Source organism: Lepus europaeus, chromosome X, assembly GCF_033115175.1.
Source record: "Lepus europaeus isolate LE1 chromosome X, mLepTim1.pri, whole genome shotgun sequence".
Classification (NCBI taxonomy): domain Eukaryota; kingdom Metazoa; phylum Chordata; class Mammalia; order Lagomorpha; family Leporidae; genus Lepus; species Lepus europaeus.
The window spans coordinates 100,373,783-100,386,976 of NC_084850.1; the positions used below are offsets into that span (position 1 = coordinate 100,373,783).

The 13,194-nt window shown below is 40.8% G+C and overlaps 1 protein-coding gene and 1 non-coding gene across 3 annotated transcripts in view; one reads left to right on the plus strand and one right to left on the minus strand.

The window, feature by feature from the left end:
* CLCN5 (chloride voltage-gated channel 5) overlaps positions 1 to 13,194 on the minus strand; it is a 178,668-nt gene that overhangs the window by 142,675 nt on the left and 22,799 nt on the right. The window lies entirely within an intron of this gene.
* Positions 11,911 to 12,017, plus strand: LOC133753867 (U6 spliceosomal RNA). The gene has a single exon (XR_009865108.1). It is a non-coding gene; the product is annotated as a U6 spliceosomal RNA (small nuclear RNA).

Genomic DNA, 13,194 nt, shown 5'->3' on the forward strand with positions numbered 1-13,194 from the left:
TGTTCTCCCTGATCTGTGACAACTAATAGAGCACCTAAAAGGAAATCTGTGTAAGTGAAATTGAAACTTTGAGAAGCAATGACTTGAACAGTCCTTGTCTTGACTGTCGATGAACAGTTTTACAGTTTTTTTTTTCTTTTTCTTAATGGAGAATGGGACTGGGAACAGGAGAGGGAGGAGGAGATGGGGTGAGAGTAGGGGTGGGAGAGCAGGTATGATGGGAAGAATCATTATATTCCTAAAGTTGTACTTATGAAATCTGTACTCATTAAATAAATGGTTTCTTTGGGGGGAAAAGGAATAGGAGGGAGGAAGAGATGTGGCTATAAAGGGGTAGCACAGGGAGTCTTACAGTGATGGTAGTTAAGTATCTTGATAGTAATTGTGGTTACACAAAACTACATATGTGATTAAATTGAGCAGATCTCTCTCTCCCTCCCTCCCTCCCTTCCTCTGCTTCTCCTTCTCTCTCTGTGTAACTCTGACTTTAAAATATATAAATCTTTTAAAAATCTAGCTGTTGAAAAAATAAGTGAATGCAAGTTGAAAAAAGAAATTCAATGGGACTTCATCTGAAAATTCTCCTTAGCCAACACAGCAACAGTCTCTCAAATGGAAAGAATAGTCTACTTCACTAACAAAGAAAGTATTTTTAAGGGAGAATGGAAGTAAATAGTATATTATCACTGTGCTCTGCACTACTCAGACTGCATATATGGGACCAAGTAAGTCCTGAGGGCCATTTTTTTTTTTAATTTATTTGACAGGTAGAGTTATAGACAGTGAGAGAGAGAGAGAGAGAAAGGTCTTCCTTCCATTGGTTCACTCCCCAAATGGCCACCACAGCTGGCGCTGTGCCAATCTGAAGCCAGGAGCCAGGTGCTTCTTCTTGGTCTCCCACATGGGTGCAGGGGCCCAAGCACTTGGGCCATCCTCCACTGCCCTCCCGGGCCACAGCAGAGAGCTGGACTGGAAGAGGAGCAACCGGGACTAGAACCCGGTGCCCATATGGGATGCCGGCACCACAGGTGGAGGATTAACCAAGTGAGCCAGGGTGCTGGCCCTGTGGGGCCATGTTTTAAAATAAACATAAATGAACTAGAGCATAGCCCAAGTAATGCAATTTAAATAGTGAACTATCTAGAAATCTTGTAACGTTAAGATCATTGGAAAGGATGCAAGCTTGGAAAATATAAGATGTGACCCGTAAAGGGGACAAGTTAGATAACGGTTCAACTATGGGTTGTCACATAATGATAATATGAAATACCTTACTGTAGGTAACATGACACTTTGTAATTTACAATGGGCTTCCATACTAACATCTGAAAGGCTGGTAAGCAAGATTTTCTTCTGTGTGGCCACAGGGATTAGAAATTACAAAGGCAGATTTTGGCTCAGTACAAGGAGCAATTTTCAAACATTTCAATCTTCATGACAATGAAATAACAATGGTAAAAGCAGTAAGAACGTGCTAGTAGATATAACCACTACATACTTATTATCTGATTTAATCATGTCCACAAGCCTGTAGGGTAGATATTATCCCTCTTTTACAGATGTGAGAACTAAAACCCAGAATGATTTGCCCTAGACTATGAGCATACCCAGTCAAGTGCCAGAACTAGAACTCAAATCCAGGCAGCCCCAGACTAGGGCCACTGCTTGTGGGGCAATGCGTAACCACCTGCTAAGGTCAATGCAGGGAGAGCAGCCTGCTAGCCTCAGTGGGAGACAGCCCAAGACCTGAGGTAAGATAATAGGATTCCAGGAATCTTGGATGAGATGACAGACCAGCTTGGATTTGAACCCCAGTATACAGACCTTCTGGAAGTGACATGGCTCCAGGCTAGGGCAAATATTGGCAACAATATTAGGCTCAAAGACTTAAGATAGATGTTATGCACAGGTATCGGTATTGGCTTTGCCAAAACTTGCAGTTTGAAGACACATCAGAATTAGTGTCATCATAATTGAGTCACAAAATATCTGTGTATTAATACCTATTCCAATCACCACTCCCATCAATTGATGCAACAGATATTAAAATTGCAAAATTCACTACAGCTTGACAGTTTTAATTAACACGTTCTCTCAGCTCAAACTACATAAATTGATATTTCTACCTCTGGTGAAATAGAGCAGTAAGGTTTTACTTCATTAAAAATTTTAAAAAGAAAGATACTTGCCATGTTGCAAGTCAGTTTAACAGTTGGTAGGTTGAACTGTCTTTAGAGTACATAGTACATAATTAAAAGCAGAGACACAATATAAAATACTGAGTAAAATCTAGATGTCTGAAAACTAAATTAGACAATGGAAAACACACTGAAGTCAAAACAAAAAGCATCTGCATACAGAAGCAGTCAAATTATCTCAGATTTTTACCAATGGCCAGGTTCATGGTACTTCATGGGGCCTTGTGTGAGGGTTATTCTCTAAATCAATGTAAGCGTTTGACCTAGTAGTTGAGTTGCAGGTGAAGACACCTACATTCTTGCCAGCATACCAGATGTGACCCAGTTTGAGTCCCGGGTGCTCCACTTCCAATCCAACTCCCTGCTAATGAGTCTGGGAAAGCAGCACTTGGACCCCCTACCACCCACATGGGAATCCCAAATGTAGTTCCAGGCTCCTGGCTTTAGTTTGGCTCAGCCCTGGCCATTGAGGCCATTTGGAGGAGTGAACCAGCAATGGAATATGTCTGTCTGTCTGTCTCTAACTCTGCCTTTCAAATAAATAAATAAATCTTAAGGAAGAAAAAAAGACACCTGCCTTACACATTGGAGTAGCTAGGTTCGATATCCGGCTCTGGCTCCTGATTCCAACTTCCCGCTAATTCAGACCCAGTCAGGCAGCAGATGATGACTCAAGTAATTAGATCCCAGTAACTCCTGTGGGAGACCTGGACTGAGTTCCCAGCTCCCAACTTTAGCTTGGCCCAATCCCAGCTGTCTGTGGCCATTAGTCTAGTCAACCAGCAAATGGGAGCTCTCTTTCTCTCTTTCTGTGTGTCTCACAAATTAACAACCTTGGAAAATTAAATGCTAACCAGAAGCCATAAAAAATATCAACACTGTAAAATCTAAGTGTTTTGTCAAATGTGTACAGATGTATGCACCCCCATCCTTCAAGGTTCTAGATGGAGCTTAAGCAGTGGAATCTAAGTCCTTTAGAAACAGAAACAGTGGTCAGCTTGCAGCCTGAGGATGGCACTGCCCACAAGGGGTATAACCTGGAAAATACAGCGAGCTGGGTGGAATGGTGGTGACGTCACAGTGGTAGGTAGAATTCTCTTATTTAACTTGATTTATTTAATTAGGGACTCTGAGAGGTTAAGTAATCCATCCCTATATAACCCATGAAAAGCAAGCCAGTAACAGACTACAGTGTCAAACGCAGGTCTTTCTGCCTCAGAGGGATAAGCATCAGTCTGTCTGTCCTAACAAACAGCTCTGCCACTAGACAGCTCAAAGACTCTGAATAAACTGCAGCCCAAGTCTCAGTATCATCTATAAAACAACAACAGCGGCATTGGGGTGGGAGGGGGCAGACTGGGGTGAGTTCAGTTTTGACCTCATCTTATCCCAAAGGAAATGCCAAATGAATTTGATTTAAATGTACTTAAAATCATAGCTAGGCCATAAGAAAGGAATAGAGTACTGATATATACCACAGACACGGATGAACCTGAAATATGAGGGTATTTCCACCCACATTTCTCTTGCCAAGAAAGTACCTCTTCGTCCAGGAAGGCATAGTCTGCACTTGAAAGACTACAGGAAGTGGGGCCAGCGCCGTGGCGCACTTGGTTAATCCTCCACCTGTGGCACCACCATCCCACATGGGCACCGGGTTCTAGTCCCGGTTGCTCCTCTTCCAGTCCAGCTCTCTGCTGTGGCCCGGGAGGGCAGTGGAGGATGGCCCAAGTGCTTGGGCCCCTGCACCCGCATGGGAGACCAGGAAGAAACACTTGGCTCCTGGCTTCAGATCGGCACAGCACCAGCCGTAGCGGCCATTTGGGGAGTGAACCAATGGAAGGAAGACCTTTCTCTCTGTCTCTCTCTCACTGTCTAGAACTCTACCTGTCAATGAATTTAAAAAAAAATACTACAGGAAGCGACCCTTACAAGTCCTGGAAGCACACTGAACAGGGAATTGTCAGCTGCCAAGTACTTGGAGTATGTTTTAGAAGAAACAGGCAGGACCTCTGGGTGGGCACAGCTCAGCCCTTAGAATTCCTTGCCCTGGGGCCAGCATTGTGGCACTACAAGTTAAGACTCCACTTGCAATGCTGATGCATTGTGTTGGTTGATTCCCGGATGCTTGGCTTCTGTTCCAGCCCCCTGCTAATGTGCCTGAGGAAGCAGCAGAGGATGGCCAAAGTGCTCAGACCTCTACCAACATAGGAGACCTGGATAGAGTTCCAGACTCCTGGCTTTGGCCTGGCCAAGCCCCAGCTCCTGTGTCATTTGCTCATTTGGGTAGTAAGCCAGCAAATGGAAGATATCTCTCTCTGTCACTCTGCCTTTCAAATAAATTTTTCTTTAAAAAAGAATTCTTTTCTCTCTGATGTGGTGAAAAATGTGTAAAGTATAAACTGTAAAGGAAAAGGCTGATACATTTGACTACATAAAGGTGGAAAACTTGTGGACATTAAAAGCCCATCAATGGGGCCGGCGCTGTGGTGTAGTGGGTAAAGCTGCCACCTGCACTGCCGGTATCCCACATGGGTGCTGGTTCGTGTCCCAGATGCTCCACATCCAATCCAGCTCTCTGCTATGGCCTGGGAAAGCAGTAGAAGGCCCAAGTCCTTGGGCCCCTGCACCCACATGGGCAACCCAGAAGAAGCTCCTGTCTCCTGGCTTCAGATTGGCACAGCTCCGGTCATTGTGGCCATTTGGGAAGTGAACCAGCAGATGGAAGGTCTCTCTCTCTGCCTCTGCCTCTGACTCTCTGTAACTTTTTCAAATAAATAAATCTTAAAAAAAAAAAAAGCTTCTGTTACAGTAACATTCCTGGCTTCCTTCTGTCTCCTTACTTGCTCCACCCATGGAGGAAGCTGCAATTATTTGCTTGAGAGATTAGAAATGATGAAATTTATGTTAAATCTAAATTTTAAGATAGGGGCTTCTTAACCAGTTTAAAAACAATTTATCTGCCTGCCCATCCATCTCTGCATACCCAAGAACATACTCACAGGCACGAGCTATGTGCTTAATCAACACTTGCGCCTAGCTGATTCAGGAGCTCAGAAATCCAAAGACTTAGATAAGTCCTCTGTTCTATGACTGCAAGCTCCCATGTATTTGCAAGAAAGGGGTCCAATAAGGAAGGCACAGCAACCCAATACGTCCTTAAAAATCCATATTGTAAGGAATCTGACTTCCCTCCATTTTGTGCCACAGAGAACTTCTTCTGCTGGTTGAACAGAAAACCGTGTCACACAGTTCTGCATGTCCCTTTGAGCACAGAGGGGACCTCATTAAAATTCTACACATCTTGCTTCAACCAGTTCAAATGTCATCTCCTTCCTAAACCTGCCCTCTTCACTAGCTGCAAATTACCTCTTACTTTTTTAAAGATTCTAAACCTTTTGGATTTTTTTAAGGATTTATTTATTTGAAAGACAGAATGACAGAGAAAGAGAGAGAGGGGCAGTGAGAGAGTGAGAGAGAGAGAGAGAGAGAGAGAGAGAGAATATCTTCCATCAACTGGTTCACTCCCCAAATGCCTACAACAGCTGGGGCTGGGTCACACTGAAGCCAGGAGCCCAGAATTCCATCCAGGTCTCCCATGTGGGTGGCAGGGAATCAAATATTTGGGCCACTATCTATTACTTTTCCAGGTGCATTAGCAGGGAGCTGGATCAGAGGCGGAGGATCCAGGATTCATTGGTACTCTGATATGGGATGCAGGCATCCCAAGTGGTGGCTTAACTACTCTACCACTACTCCTGCCCCTAAGTCCTTTGTTTCTACCACCATTATATATGATCTGATGTGTTGTCATGTGTGTACAAGGTTTTTATTCTACTGCATTACAAATTCTTTGACAGCACTGTCCAAGTTATTGATTTTTTAAAACATTTATTTCTTTAAGAGACAGAGAGAGCAGGTGACGAATACGATGCTCCCATCTGCTGGTTCACTCATCAAATGCCTGCAAAGGCTGGGGCAAGGCTAGGGCCAAAGCTGGGGGCTGGAACTCAAATTAGGTCTCCCATGTGGGTGGAAGGGGCCCAAATTACTTGAGCCATCACTGCTGCCACTGTTGCCTCCCAGAGTGTGCACTATAGGAAGCTGGGGTCAGGAGTCAGATCTGGAAATCAAACTCAGGTACTCCAATGTGGAAGGCAGGCCTCTTAACCACCAAGCTAAAGTCTAGCTCCCAAGTCATTGATTTTTATATGAGCCACAATATCAACAGAGTCTTACAGTTCAATAGATGTATATAGAACTAAAATTCTAGAACATACCTGGGCTTAATAGCTTCCTTGGTCTTCACATCTTCATAATGTACTCAGCAGACCTAATGTCCACCTTAGAGACTTAAGGAATAGAGCAGTAAACTTTACCCCAATATATTTAATTTTTTTTTTACTTCCACAGCTTTTAGTCTCATGTTTGTGATATAAAGGTGAGATATCACCCACCTGCAGAGTTAGCTTAATAAAACTCTCCAGAGCAGTGTTATCTAACAGAAATTTAAAAATTCAAGCAATATATGTAATTGTACATTTTCTAGATACCACACTAAGAAAAGTGAAAATAGGTTAAATTAATGCTATATTTTACTCAATCCAATATATTCAAAATATTATAATTTCAACATGTAATCAATATAAATGATATTTTACAGTTTCATCATACTAAGTCTTTGAAATCCTGTGTGTACATTACATACCTAGTATATCTTAGTTCATACCAGGTGCTAATCTGGTGTGAAAGCTAGTTACTTAATTTTTCTTTGCCTCAGTTTTCTCAATTTTAATAATAGTATTTACCTTATTCTCACAGAACTGTATTGAGGCTTAATAATATAATATGTATAAGGGGCTTAGAACAGTAGCTGGCAAATTGTAAGGTCTTAATAAATATTAACTACCATTATCATCATCATTATCTCCCATTTATGAAAAAACTAAGCTAAAAAAACCAAGTGTACTTCCCAAGTTCATAAAGCAAATCAGTGCTCGTTCTACCCTCTGTCTTTAAAATAGTTGGCTATTAAACCAGGCAGGGCAGCTGGGAGCAATGGAAATTCATATTTTTTATCCATTTAAAATTCCAAAGTGCTAGCCAAATGGATTTGGGAGTGAGTCCAAAAAACAACATTCTTCAAAATGGTAGCTTAGAGAAATGCCATCCAGCTGTGTCATACTAACAGTCCTGTCAGCTTAGTACTTCTTCCAATCTCTATCCTTATGTGCCATAATATTTTGGCTATGCAAATATGTAAAACATTTATAACTTCTTATGCTTTACTCTGCATTATTTTGGATTACTGTTGGTCCTTTTTTTTCTGATGACAGGTAAAATCCAATATTCTTCCATAAATTTGCAAAATACTCAGCACCCAAGATCATCCAGTCTTTTGTCAAACACTCATACTTGGTTGTGCTACACAGGAGACTGACTTAAATCAGAAAAGATAAGATACAGAAGTGATAGTCAAATTGAAGGGACAATGGTCTGATGACCAAGGAATCAGATTTCTGGCCTTGGGTCTATGAATAAATCATTACATGACCTTAGGCAGTCTACTGAAACTCCTGAGCTATAGCTTAGGTTAAGATAAGATCACATATCTTATTTATGACTAGGTATTAAAATATAAGAACTCAAAGAAAGCAGCAGCACTAGATCCAAAATCGTGGCCAGTAGGGGCTAACAACGGAATGTGAAGAGATCCATAAATGTGGAATGAAAAACTTCCATAACATCTAGGTTCATGAAACTAATTCATGGCCTTGGCAAGGGTTTATTGTTCCTGACAGCCTTTCATATAAGGGGCCTTCAGAATTGAGATCAACTTTCCAGAAGGGTAGCTACTCAAACCATCCAAGATCACATTTAAAACAAAGATCTATCAACTGAACATTGATGAAAATGGACAGGTTGGGGAAGACACTGTGGCACAGTAAGTTAAGCCCCTGCCTGTGGCACCAGCACCCCATGTGGGCGCCAGTTCAAATCTTGGCTGCTCCACTTCAGATCCAGCTCTCTGCTAATGGCCTAGGAAAGCAGTGGAAGATGGCCCAAGTCCTTGGGCCCCTGCCACCTAGGTGGGAGACCTGGATGAAGTTCCTGGCTCCTGGCTTCAGATTGGTCGAGCCCTGGCTGTTGTGGCCATTTGGGGGAGTGAACCAACAGATGGAAAATCTCTCTCTGTCTCTCTCTCTCACTCTCTCTGTAACTCTGCCTCTCAAATAAATAAATCTTTTAAAAATGGAACTGATGGGAAATGGGAAGGAGAAGGTGGGCATAATCAAAATCATAGATGCCATTAGGGAAAAGCAACCTGTGGACTAAAGTCTGCCACAAATGACCCTGAGCAGTGCATTCAGATACCTGCAAAGCAAGAATCTAGAAAACTGACACCTGTTACTGCCTGGCATTTGTGTGTGGCAATTAATAACTTTCCACAGTTTTCATAACCAAAAGTGATCTAGGTAACCTGTAAAGAAAGGATTAACATTTCAGATATTCTAAAAAATATATAAAAAAAGATAAAAATCACAAGTCTTAGTATTCTTATTTTTCTCTCTTTTTAAGTGGTCTGGCAACAAATTCCCCTTGGGAAAAATGGGCACTGGCAAAGTTTAGGGATAATTTATTTAAACAATTAAATGACTAAGACACCTAGAAAAGTAAATAAAAGTTTCATCTATCATATTTATGCTGGTATCATTGAATTCCAAGCAACTAACATATGCAGCTTTCAACTAGGTAGCAAGGCTATGAAGTACAGGAAATTAGATAAGCACAAAGGACATCCATGAATTTCCTGCCCTACCCCAAATTCCTTAGATCAGGGTTCTTCAATTTCAGCACTACTGACACCTTGGGTCAGATAGTTCTTCCTTATAGAAGGGTGGTCTGGGCAGCTTTTGTGGCCCTTCTCCACTAGATGTCAGTACAATGTCCCCATATTCTGATAACCAAAAATACCTATAGCTCTGGCCAAATGTCCCCATAAGGGAAAAATTGCCCCCAGCTGAGTACCACTACTATGGATCCTCTGCCATGGCTACCCTAAAGTCTTTTGGAATTGAGCTTATTCAGAGGTCTGTAATTTTCAGTGTCATTACTTATGACACATACTCATTAATACGACACACAATGATCAGTTCTCATTGGTAATCTATATTCTCAAAAGGCATACCTTTTCTAGTTACTTTGTATTTAACACACATATAGTGAATATACTTTAGCAAAATGACCCCTCATATTACAGAGCCTATCCATCTGTCTTTTTCAGAACCAAAACAATGTTTTCACCAAAATGGCTGATTTTAGTAGCTAATATTTAACATTAAGATTTGTTTTAGATCCCATGATATATCTATTGAATGTTAACACCCTGGCTTTAATTTACTGATCAGAGTTTTCAATGTACTACCCTCTACCAGCCAATTCTCCCCCATTATGTGTCCACTCTTCCTGTTACCCACCAAACTGCTCACCTATTCTGGTTCCCAATGACTGGTTCTACACTCAATCATGCAGGGAGTACTAATGAGAGCTGATTAGACATAAAATAGAATCAATGAAACATATACAGAATAGCTGGTCTTTACTGCTACAGAGTCACAAAAAAGAAATAAATGTAAGACATGAAAGAACCACAGGATAGTAAGAATAACAGAAAAAAAAAACCAACCACATGTCCATTGTCATTGAGCTAGCTCATCTGATATGGTGCTGGTGGAGCATGGAGTATGAGTATCTTGATCACAGCTCTAGATGAAAACTAGTGTATACAGCTACATTTATAGACTTGGGACCTAACACCTGGAAGAAATGATGCCAATCTGATCATGGTCAGGAGGAAGGTTGAAGGAACATTTGCAAGTTTTACTCTAGATACTTCTATAACATTTTCTGAAGATGAACATACATATATTACTTCTATGATTTAAAAAATGTGGAAATGTCAAAAGAGTATATGAAATCTCAGAGGCAGAGTGTCCAAAAAGAAAAAAAAATTGCAAAGAAATTGGTGCCACTAAATATGGACAAGGGGCAGAAAGAAGCAAAAGTAATAGAAAAGCAGTAGGAGAGTCAGGCAGAAAAGAGAAGTAGCTAAGGGAGGAGAGTTTCAGAAAGGAACTAGACAGCCAACAGAACCAAACATGGAAAAGGAGAGAGAAATAAGATGGCAGAACAGAATTTAAGTCTTAAAGGGGTCCTTAAAGATCTTAATCTTCTCCCTAAATCACAATGCTCAATATTTGAGGCAACTGAGGCCCAGAAATGCTAAGTGGCTGGTTTGACAGGTACTGGGAGTGAAATAGCACAACAAAGGAAGACAAAAATGTGTTTATGGTCCCATGAGTGGGTCCAGTGGAGAGGAAAGGAAAACAGAAGCAAATAGGGAAAAATGGATCGGCCATACATGGAACAGACAGGAAGAGATGGGGCTGATGGCAGAAGCAGATAAAAAACATGGTCATTTTCCCCTAACGCTTAATAATTTGTTTCCTTTTATGGGGGGTGTGGGGCAGGAGTTGTTACATTAGGAGATCAGGGGAATCCCTCAGACACAGTACCTGGATTTCCCCACAATTCTACCCTTGGCACCCTTCCCCTCTCTCAAAATTTACCATACCCAAGACTCCATTTACCATCTCTATTCCAGCCCAGACCTGTTCCTAAACCCCAGGCCCAGGAGATATATTCATTTCTACTTGGCTATCTGAGAGGCAACCAAACTGAAATCACCTTGTTCACAACTCCATTCTTACTCCAGAACTCACTGTCTCCATGGAAGGTGCCATACAATGAATGACTTTAGGCAAATTATTGGATATCACCTCTCATTATCCTCTTTGAAAGCAAACCTGAAAAAAAAATTTCACTGGATGACAGTAAAGTTAGAGTCATAGCTGGTAGAACAGGCTTCCTAGTGAGTCTTCAACTGATGGACTGCTGCTAAGTTGGGAAGTCTTCAATCAGCCCTATTCACATCTATGCCACATGTAGCAGATAGACCATAAGGCAACCCCTAATAATGCCCACCTGCTAGTGTTCACATCCTTGTCAAACACCCTTTTACTGAGTGTAGGTGGGAACTATGACTGGATTCCAGCCAGGAGAATAGGTATGACAAGCATAATGGGCTATCCATTCAGTGACTAAGGGTATGTGTGTCTATATCATCCATATATATGTGATTCCTCCCTACAATTATGAGAGAGACTTTATTCCTTGCTGCCTTGAAGGAGCAAACTGCTATGATATGAACTGCCTTCAGAGAGAGCCACATGGGAGAGAACTTCACACAGCCCCTAAGATCTGAGGGCCTCAGTCCTACAACCACAAAATTGAATTCTACCAACAACCATATAAACTTGGAAGAGAACCCCGAGATGAGACCACAGGCCCAGTCAATTCTTGCCTGCAGCCTGTGAGACCCTGAGCAGAAGACCCAGCTGAGCCAGGAGACTCCTGAACCACAGAAACTGAAATAATAAATGCATGTTATTTTGAACAAGTAGGCTTATGGTAATTTATTATGTAGTTACAGAAAATTAATATACCAAGCAATATTTTATTAATTGCATGGATATGATGTTTATGAAATACATATGATAATAGTGCTAAAACTAACAAAATAAATAAGAAATAAAAAACTACATTAATGTTTAAGTAAAGATACAGAAGTGTTCTTTAAAAACTTGGAAGAGTGCTCACCTCAGCAGCACACATATTAAAATTGGAAAGACACAGAGAAGATTAGCATGGCCTTTTCATAAGGGTGAAGTGCACATTTGTGAAACACTTCATATTTTGTAATTAATTGAGAGACAGAGAGAGAGAAAGAGAAGGAGAGAGAGAGACGGAACTTGAGACACTTGGAAAAAGAAGTGGTCTTGGGTTCATTAAGAGCTCATAGCATGACATAGCTATAAAAAACCCACTACTACTTGAGACCATATTAACAGAGTATAACACAGAAAAATCTCATTGCAAATGAGACTGGTCAAAGCAAATCAACAAGTTAATCAGTATCCCTATTTAAAGTGCTAGGAGAAATAAAGGGAAGTAAGTGATGTTCCTGTTTCTCAAATATCTTCCACTCTATCTGGGGAGCTGAGATAAACATACAAAAAATTTAAACCATGATAAACAGTTTAAATAACAGTTTAAGACAACCATAGACAAGATGTTATAAAGCCAATTTTATAATTCACCTGGCAACTATTTAAAGGCTATGATAACAGAAAGCAGGAATCCAGAAGAGGGAGATAATACATCATTGTTAATTTTACAATTTTTTACAATATGATATGAAAGTGAGTGCTTTCAACACTAGGATTCAATTTCATGTTACTGAGCATGAACACTCAAATTTCAAAACTGTGGAGGTTAAAAACTTTTCAGAAAATCTGTGTTAGTTTATGGCCTTTTGCAGTGACAGGTAACATCACATTTTACAAATGAGTAAAACTGGGCCAAGAAGTGTTAAATAATTTGTTCATGGTTACAAGTCAGTAAGTGAACTTATTGGCAAGCAGACTTTCTCTTAATCTAGTAGGCTAAGAAAATATTATGTTCACTTTCTAGATGGCAATTACTTCCTTTAGTTATCATATTTTCACTAAAATAATTTGAAATCTTGCATCATCTTTCCACTTCTTCTCCCTCCAAAGTTGACCACTAGTCAAACTCTGTCATTTCTTCCTTTGTGATACCTCTCACACACATCCCTTCCTTTAAATCCCCAAAGTCAACATCTCACATGTATGCCCTTATAATGTTCCATCTGAACCTTTTTCAGCTATCTCTCAACTCATCTCCCCCATTCCAGTCTCTCCTTTCATCTGTCCTGCGTAGCTCTAACTGTGACAGCTTTCTGCACAAAGCCCTTGGATTGCACTCCATCGTGTATAGAATGAAGTTCAGATCTTTTAGTTCTACAGCCAGGGAAGGATTCAAGTTCCAACATCACCATGTCCTAGTGGTTTAA